This window comes from Mastigoproctus giganteus, chromosome 11, assembly GCF_048544385.1.
Source record: "Mastigoproctus giganteus isolate SK-2022 chromosome 11, ASM4854438v1, whole genome shotgun sequence".
Classification (NCBI taxonomy): Eukaryota; Metazoa; Arthropoda; class Arachnida; order Uropygi; family Thelyphonidae; genus Mastigoproctus; species Mastigoproctus giganteus.
The window spans coordinates 46,532,352-46,542,570 of record NC_143585.1 but is presented as its reverse complement, the minus strand read 5'-3'; the positions used below and the strand labels follow the sequence as shown (position 1 = coordinate 46,542,570).

The window sequence follows — 10,219 nt, the reverse complement described above, 5'->3', positions numbered from 1 at the left end:
CTAAACTTTGGTTTTCCAATAAATGTGCTAAGGCTGTTCAAGAGATGAATGTTGTATATCGTAATTGGCTTGTTTCTAATTCTTCAGTTTCATTTTCTGCCTACACCAAAGCTCGCAACATTTGTAAAGCAGTTATTAATCAGTCCAAACTACAGTTCTAACAGGCTAAGAGTAGAAAATTTGCTTCTTGCCCTAATGGTAGCCGAGCATTCTGGTGTCTTGCCAAAGCTATTGGCTGTAACTTTTGCCCATCTCTGCCCCAACCAAATGGTTCTGTTGTCACTTCAGCCAAGGATAAAGCTGACCTGCTAGCATCCCATTTTTCTTCCAACTCATGTATTAATGATCTTGGAAAAACACCTCCCACCATTCCCAACACGCGCCATTCAATGCCTCCTGTGGTCTTCCGTCAAAAGGATGTCAGAAGGATTTTGACGAATCTTGATGCTAAGAAAGCTCCAGGTCCCAATGGTATTTCTCCACCTGTTCTCAAAACCTGTGCTCCTGAATTTACTCCTATACTTTGCCGCCTTTTTTCACTTTCTTATTCCAAAGGTGTTTTTCCTTCTGCTTGGAAATTTGTTCATATCTAGCCAGTTCCTAAAAACGGAAACAAATCCCTCCCATCCAATTATCGTCCCATTGCAATTACTTCTACTCTTTCTAAAGTAATGGAGAAATCAATTAACCGCAAACTCTTAAACTACCTAGAAACCTTCCGTCTGATCAACGATCGCCAGTATGGATTCCGTCTGTATCGATCCACTGGTGATATTCTGGCTTATGTTACCCATTTTATAGACTAATTCAATGGAATTAGTCTATAAAATGGTAGAGTTATCTATTATCTTGTGTTCGGTGAAACACAAGTAGTTGCTCTTGACATCTCAAAGGCTATCGGTCTTGTTTGGCTTAAAGGTCTTCTAAACAAGTTTCCATCTTATGGTTTGTCAACTGTTTTTTGTAATTGGTTATCCAGTTTTCTCTCGGATCGCTCACTGAGGGTGATGGTAGATGGCTCTCTGTCTTCTAACTTCTTCGCTAATGCCAGTGCCCCAGAGGTTCAGTTCTTTCCCCTACTCTTTTCCCCTTGTATATTAATGACCTTCTTCCATTGACTGGAAATCCTATCCATAGTTTTGCTGATGATAGCACATTGCATTCCACTTTCCATTTTGAGAAACCTTGCCCTGTTCAATCAGCTTCAACTTCTCGAAAATCTGCTACCAATTCTTTAAATGCCGAACTTCAGGTAATTCTCCAAGACAATGTAAGTACATGAAAAAAATTATGACCAGCAGATATGTATTTACTCTGTATGAAACATAATGCAATTAATATTCAAGTCATTTTTAAGATGTATTTAATTTTCGAAAATACTCATAATTAGTTTTTCTTTCATGTTCATATGATTGTTCTAATAATCAGTGAATTAATTTTCTCTTTTTTAAATTTAAAAACAAAATATCACTCTGCTTCCATTTTCTGCTTTTCTCTATAACTCATTTCGTTCCACAAGTACATACAACTGTGTAAATTTTATTAAACCGATCTGGTTAGTACCAAATCTGTCTTGTACATTTTTACTAACTGGTCACGAATGGATCTTTTTTTGTGCAAACCTCAATAGTCTTGGAATCATGGAAAAATTAAACAAGGGAACTTGTTGTTTTTAATTGTTTGTATTATGCTGATTTACGTTTGGATTTACTGAAATGTCAATTGCAAGTGTTAAGATTGATTAAAAGATGAATTGGTGGAGAGTACCCTTTTATTTACATGTAATAGTATGTTATTTTTATATATGAATTTATGAATTCTACCGTGACCTTTTACATCATCTCAATATACTGACCTCCATCTGAAGACTTAAAAAATTCATTAAATTATTTAGAATCTACATTGAATTTTCTGGGTCCTCATAACGTCCTTCTTTCAGCGGATGTAAACGCCAAGTCTAAGTTTTGGTTTAGTTCACGCTCTGATGCTCGAGGACAATTACTGAAAGAATTTATTATTAATAATAATATGAAGATTTTAACAGACCTCAACAGTTCACTACGTTCTCCAGCTTCTCCGGAGAATCAAACATTGATATCACTTTTTCAAATTCCTTCTGTAATTTAGATTTCAATGATTGGACTGTACAGCCTAACTGGACAATTATAACCATCGGACAATTTCTTTCTCGGTCTCCTTACCTTCTCGTCCCTCAGATTCAAGTATCTGTGTACCTGAGTACGTTCGCTTCTCAATTAATAATATTAATTGGGACATATTTGAATATTCTGTAAATGCTGATTTCTCCAAACTGATTAACTCTCATTTTGACGCTGTGTCTCTGTCTGAAGCTGCGACACAGATTCAAAAAACTTTGATTAATGCATCATATAAATCATCAAGGAAAAAACGTGTCAATTCCAGAACTTGTTCCTGGTAGTCGTCAGAATTATATTCGCTTCGGAAACAGGTCCAAGAAGAAGGAAACTTGGACAGAATTTGTGTACAACTCTGGTAACGCAGACCCGTGGGGGCTTCTTTATAAAATTGTAACAAATAAATTATTTACACAAGAAGTGTATGGATCGATCGTATACAATGGTCTGGAGACCACTAACCGGAAGGATTCTGTAAACATTATTCTAGATAATCTTTTTCTACAGGACAATGTGAGCTCCGACTCTGGTTTTCACACTAATATTCGTTCTGCCAATTCTCTGTATGTTTCTTCAATTAAGACTGAGCCTTTTAGTGCCATCGAGTTGGACACAGCGGTCAAACAAGTGAAAGTTAAGAAATGCCCAGGGATGGACATGCTGGAGAGTATCTTTATTGTACGGCTCGCCAAGATTCAGCCCAGTATACTTCTACAACTTTTCAATAAATGTTTAGAGGCTGGGATTTTCCCGGATCTGTGGAAGACTGCCCTTATCAAGTTGATTAGGAAACCAGACAACCCCCCTCAGGAACCGAGGTCTTATCAGCATATAGCCTTATTGGCCAACCTTGGTAAGCTATTAGAACGTTTAATTGCCCTGCGATTAAACACTTGTTATTGGAACGGGGAATAATTGCGCCTAATCAATATGGATTCACTCCTGGAAGATCCTGCGTGGACGCCCTTGTAGACTTCATTTCTTCTGTTGAACACTCCAGTTTCAAGTATACTCTTGCTATCTTTATTGACTTCGAGGGTACTTTTGATTCTCTTTGGTGGGAAAGTGCCCTCGAACCTTTATGTCATGCCGAATGTTCCCAGCAACTTTATCTTCTAATTAAGAGATATTTCTCTAACAGATTTATCACCGCCAGATCTAAGTACAGACAAATTTTGCGTCAGGTCTTTCGAGGGTGTCCTTAAGGTTCCATTTTGGGACCACTTTTCTGGAAATTTGTTCTGCAAGGTTGGATTACCCGACCTTTGACAACGTGAAGATCATGGCATATGCGGATGATTTGACAGTCCTTGTTGGTGGCAATCCAACATCTTCTATTGAAATATCCGCTGAGAAAGTTCTATCTGATCTTCAATGGACAGTTGAAAATAAGTTAAAAATTAGTTCTACCAAGGCAAAAAGTATGAACCTTGGCTCTAAATTGGACGTTCGTCGACCACCAAGAGTTAAACAATAGACAAATTCCTCTAATAACGGAAATTAAACTTTTGGGAATAACTGTTGACAGCAAGTTAAATTTTCTCACTCATTTATCCAATCTGCGAATTAAGATCAGAAATTTCACTGGTGCTCTTGTCAGAGTTTCTAGAACTGAGTGGGGTCTTTCTGGAAGGTGTTTAAGAACCTACTATAACTCTGTGTTTCTCCCTATGGTTGCCTATGCTGCTGGCGCTTGGTTCCACAGGATGCGGACTGTACAATTTCAATCAAAATTGATGTCAATCCAGCGTACAATGTTACTTTGTATTTTGAAGATTTGTCGAACAGTTTCAACACCTGCCTTGCAGGTTTTAGCTGGGACGTTACCACTCGATTTCTACGTAATTTTCAGAGACTTATGTTATCGCTTGAAACGTCAGATTCACACTCAGATGGTATTTCTATTAACACTCAAGTCGATGTTAAAGCTGAACGACAAAGAATTTGACAAGAGTTGATCAATTTGTGACAGAGTAGGTGGGATGGAACAACACTGGGCAGTGTAACAACTTTTCAATTCACTTCTGGTTCACTATTATTTGATATAATATAAGGACATGGATCATTAAATAAGCAACTGTTTAAATTTCACTTGTCTCCTACGGAACTCGGTCATTGTGGCGGTGTGGAAGATTGGCAGCACGTGTTGTACTCTTGTCCCTCATACAATGAATTTCGAGTAATTCTGCAGAATGGAATTCTCAACATTTCATCAGGATTGGAACTTAATTTTGTATCAAATGCCATGAGTTACTGCGCCCTTCAGGATTTTGCTAAGGCAACCTTCAATAAAAGGCTTGCAATCCTTTCTGCAATCACCGCACATGCGAATGTTTCAAATTCAGCTCAAGACTTCACTTTCACTGCAATGACGTCCATTTTCTCAACAAGATCTACAATTCTGGACTTGTGCTCTGTGTTGTGTTTTTTTGTTTTTGAAACTCTACAAGTGTCCTACAACTAAATTAAGCGTTGAAAATTCCTGTGCTCCTTTGCTCGGATGGCTGTTAACTGACTGTGACTTTGTTATTGGTGATTGACTGTGACTTTGCTACTAATGACTGCAGGACTTATTGGATTTAACCTCAACTCTTTATAAGGTTTGTTCCTGCTTCTGGGCTTGTGTAAAGTTTTGTCGGTTGAATGGTACTGTTTTCCTGAATTATTTTCTTTGAACTTGTTTTTTTTTTTTATTTATTTATTTATATTTTCATGTTAATATGCAAAAGATTACTTTCATTGTTTACTTTCAAATCTCAAAGTATCATCTGTGTTCACCTCAATCTGTTGAGGTTATCTTGTGTACAGTATTTAATTTTTGTATAGTTGTATAAGTTCCTTTTTTTATTATTATTATTTTTTTTTTTTTTTTTGGTTTGTACTTTGTTGGGCTCATGGCGTCCCTCTTTTCTGCTGCCGCCGGTTGGTTGCCCCTGGTTTACCTTCCCGTGGTGGTGCGCGTTTCCGACCTGCTGACTCCGGGTAGCCAAACAGCCAGTTCACTTCTGGCCATTTCTGCAGAATTCTCTAATTTAAAAGTGAAACGAGGCGGAGATGAACTAACGTTCCAGGTGCCGCCCAAGACAAATACATACATACATTAGGGGTGGCCATATCTCCTATTGAGGACCACCTCTTCCCTTTGTTCCATCTTTGGCAGTGATGCATCTGTATCATGTCAGCTAGTCTATGTTGACATTTTCGAATAAAGTCCCTCTGTACCGTTTTCTTTCCGTTGTTGTGTCGGTGTTGTTTCCTTCATCATTTCTGGACCTCACGAGGTTCTTTGGTATGCTTTACCCATACCGAAGCCGCTCCTATGAGAAGCAACAGGTTAAAACCTGACTGGTCCTTAAATTTTGCACACCATTATATGTGAATATATCCCAAATTCATAAAGGCAGATGAAAAGGAGAATGAGAAATTACAGACCTATTAGATTAACATCTGTTCCACGGAAAATAATGGAATGACTGGTTAAAGAAGTGAAAAAAGGACCATCTGAAGAAGAATGCAATTATGCTGCAACCGCAGCATGGATTTGTTAAGGGGCAGTCGTCTAACCAATTTAAAGGTTACTAGGATGCAGCGAACAAGGAACTGGGTGGAAAAAAAAATTGATATCATATACTTGGATTTCAGGAAAGCTTTTGATACTGCTGCACATAAAAGACTGCTGTATAAACGAGCGACGTGGCATAAAGGAAAAGATACTGCTATGGGTAAAGGGATGGCTAAGTGGAAAAAGATGGAGAGTATAAGAAGATGGAGAGTGGTGGATTAATATAGAGTGGCCACTGAAAGCCTGGAGGGTTTGAAAAAATCATAACTTGTTTATTCTTAATCTTTTTTATTTTCTTTTTTTTTTTTTTTAGGTTATAGAGCATCCCTTGGAGATTAAAATGTGGCCACTGAAAGACTGACCACCCTTTCAGAATCTTCTGAAGCGATGTTCTGGAGATTCCTAGTTGAACAGAGCGACGACGGGTAGAGGCAGATGGATCCTCCAGGACACTCTGCCGTACTGCTTCGAAGCTGCGTTAGTGTACGGTGCGATTAGGACCTCTTCCCGGAAGATCGCCGACTGATTCAGTTCTTTCAAACCGGGCGATTAAGTTCCGAATCATGTTATCGATAGGAGGACTTTAAAATGTTGCCGGTATTTTCTCTGAGTTTCAATAATTGATCTTTCACTGGAATAGAAAAACCCAACGAGTTTTACTAGTTGCTGGACATCATACGTAGCCATTTTAGTCTCCAAGGGATGCTCTATAAACTGTATAAAAAGAAAATAAAAAAGATTAAAAATGAACAAGTTATGATTTTTTCAAACCCTTCGGTCTTTCAATGGCCACCATGCATTACAGTGGAGTTCACGAATCAGTGATGGTCTTATTTTTATTTTCAATATTTATTAATGATATTGGATGAAGGTATATCAGGCATAATGTCAAATTTTGTAGATGACACAAAGGTTGGCAGGGTGTTTAACGAGAGTAATCATGGTGAATTGCTGCAACAATATCTAGGAAAATTGGGTCAATGGGCTGAGAAATGGCAATTGAAGTTTAACATTGACGAATTCAAGGTACTGCAGGGATAGCAGTCATTCCAGAGTAATTTATCAACTGTGTAATATTACTCTCAGGTTAGTGAAAAATGAAGATGTGGTGGTAATTGTGCATTCAGATATGAAATTCTCCCGACTAGTGCAGACATGCCATCAGGACAGGTCAAAAATTTTGTCAATAATATAAGGAAACTTTGCTAGCAGGAATAAGAAGGTGTTTTATTCGAATGTATAAGGACATGTTTAGTCCACCATCTAGCGTTCTGTATATAGGTCTGCGAGCCTCACTTTTGAAGGTATGTAGATTTGCTGGAATAAGGGCAGAGAATGCCAAACTGGTGCAGGGAACAAAAGCTCTTACATACAAGACTTAATTTCTGTAAATTTCAGTGGCCGAACACTAGGCATCTGTGGGGGTGATCTGATTGTGGTGTTTAAGGCGTTGAATAAATTGAATAAGCTGAATGTGAATTGCTGAGACTACACACACACACATGAGGGGCTTAAATTCAAGTTGAGGAAGGATGGTTGCAGGATAGATGTGCAGAAGTTTGCATTCAGCCAGCGGGTTGTAGATTATTGGAACAGACTTCCATCTCTTGTTGTGAAACTGATGGTTTTAATAAATTTAAGGAAGAACTACATAAAGTGTGAAGTATGTAGGGATTTTTTGGCTGATGCTATATAGTCTTCCTTTCTTGCATAATTTGCCACTACTGCTGCTCTCAAATGTACATAAGTGGCGACATCTTTGACAAAAGATTAAAAAAAAAAAAAAAAAAAAACAATGCATTAATTTTTCTGCATCTATGATTTTATTTATTTTTTAAATTTCTAATTAATGTAAATTTATAGATTTTTCTTTTATTTCATTAAAGACTCTTCTAGAAAGAAAAATAAACTTTTTCTGAGTTTTAACTTTTGCAATCGTCAAGGGCCAAGAAATTCCATTTTTAAATAATAAAATACAACATTTACAGTGATAAGGTTAGTAAAAATACAATCTCTGCCGTGACCAGGATTCGAACCTGGGTTATTGCGGCCACAACGCAATGTCCTAACCACTAGACAATCACAGCCTGTATTAAAACTTCCCTACAGGTCAATTTGATCGATACTAAATGGAGCAAAAGCCAAAATCTAGTTCAAAAACCGAGTCAGGGCAGGTTTTCGGTAAAGAGGCGTTTTATCTGTGGCCAAGCGTACAGCTCTGACGTGGAAGATAACTTCGTTGGTCCTTACAGTAAAGTTGCGCCATCTGTCGTCAAATAAGCTCATAATCAACACTAAAATTAAATGAAACGTAAGTCATATTATTTTTAGAATTCATTCGAAATGAAAAATTCTGTCCACTTCTACAACACCAGGTTGAAATTTATTCTAACAATCTATTAATTGCTGGCTGAGAATAAGTTTTTGTACATCTGTTCTGCAGGGATCCTTTTTCAAACGAAGTTAAAATGTACCTTTTGTGTGTTGTCAGAGAAGAGTAGGGATGCCATTTTTTTTTTTTTTTTTTTTTTTTTTTTGATTTGGTAGTTGTTGGCGCATCGGCTTCTGTGGCCATATTGCACCTCCCAAGGTTTTTGCAGTACTTTGATCCAAGCCCGAGGCGGGAATCGAACCCGCGACCTTTGGGTTGCCGGGCAGGTACTTTACCCACTCGGCCAGCCCGGTCGGCTTAGGGATGCCATCAGCATGCAGTTTACTCAAGTTCCACTCAATATCGAGAATAAACAGGTGTGGTTCTCTAAGAAATTCGTATGTTTGGCCAAAATAGAGAAATCAGCTCTTTGATTTTGATTTTTATTTTAAGTTTCAAACAGTAAATGCAAATACCATTCACAAATGCTTCAGAGGATGTAAGGAAGTAATTTTGAGAGAAATTTCTTATTTATCTTGATTGGAGGGAAAATCTAAACTTGACAAAAGGTAAATTTACAAAACAAACTCAATAAGCGTTAAAATTAACAACGCATAGTTTGTTTGAATTATGAGAATACTGTTTAGCAGAGGTGCACAAAAAAGTACAAGGAGTTCATCGCCTTTCCTTTTATTTTATCAAAAGACCTTCCTTTACTAGTGAACTGAAACTTTTCTGGGCACATAACAGCGACGTCTATCGTCAGACACGAGAAAAATACACTGAAAGGACAGAATTCATGGGACATCTGGTTCCTGGGCAACAGGGCACTGTCACCCCTCTCGCTTTTAGGGTTTACTTCCCATAAATACAGAAAAAAGGTACTATTATAACTAAGTGCTTTAAATGTCTAGGTCTCTAGGATATGGCCATGATTGTAGTCACAAAGTGGTTGCATGCGGTCATTGCGTTGACGGGAAAGGGCATGTATACCGACTCTCAGCGTGGGGACCCTGCTGCGTAAATTGTAAGAGAAGAGGTCGTGACGGTAAACATTCTGTGAGAGATATAAACTGCCCAGAGTATGTTAAAGCCTTAGAGTTAGCAGGACCGCGTATCCATTGAGGGCGCCTCCGTAGCCAGGTGGACAGGAGCAGCAGTTCGTAGCACCCCGTTTCTTGATTAGACCGGTGTTCGAGCCCGTGCCTACCAAATACGAAGGATGAGAAAAGGTCAGGGTATGACCACCGCATATGCCCGGTGCAATATGGCCTTAGTTGCTAATGCTCCTAAACAACAACAACAAAAACATATCAATCGTGGATGGTGAATTTTTATCCAAACAGGTGTGGGTTTTACACAGAAATGATAATATTCAAGTGTTAAATAAAGTACAATTGAATGGCCAAAGATCTTTTGATGTAGGGCTAATCCCTGTGTGTGGTGACATATTTGGATAGGGAGGCAAAAGGCTGGGGGGTGAAATAGGAAGCAGAGGGGTCGATAGGGAAGGTGACCTCCAGTGTTTCAGTGGGGAATGCCCATACCTCACCAGATTGAAATAGGGTTGGCAAGGGGGAAGGGAGCTGTGTCTCTGCCCCACCAGAGATTAGGGTTTTAAAGAAATCTCGCAGTTGCGAGATTTGATAGCCAGATAAAATAAATAAATTTAATGTTTATACTCCAGGACGACCAAACGGTCAGAGGAGTTTACCAGATACACAGAATAAAAGAAACAGCACAGTATTCAGCAGTCACGGGCTTGAACCCCGGTCACTCGAGGCACGTGGCACTCTAGTTCTGATGTCATTCCAGTTTTCATCATTTTCAGGAACTTCGTTGTGGCGCGATTGTATCAAGTCAGAGATGCTTGGCCGCAGGATTCTTGCTTTGGTCTCTCTCTCAGGAGGAGTAGCCCTGCGCAGGTCTCTTGAGTTTCAAATGGCGTGTCTATTTCTTCATGCTGATATTTTATTATTTTGCTCTTTCTTTGACTCTTCTGTGTCTCTCCTTTATTTTTACTTCATCCATGACATTTGGTTTGTGATATATCTATTGGATGTTATTGTCCTCTCGAGGATCAGGTTGCATTGCGATAATTGTTTTCCTTCTTGTGAATAATTGTATTGC

At 38.6% G+C, this 10,219-nt stretch overlaps 1 non-coding gene across 1 annotated transcript; it reads right to left on the bottom strand.

Moving 5' to 3' along the window:
- Window positions 1–7,733: 7,733 nt before the first annotated feature.
- TRNAH-GUG (transfer RNA histidin (anticodon GUG)) lies at window positions 7,734–7,805 on the bottom strand. Its single transcript has one exon. It is a non-coding gene; the product is annotated as a tRNA-His (tRNA).
- Between the last annotated feature and the right edge of the window lie 2,414 nt (window positions 7,806–10,219).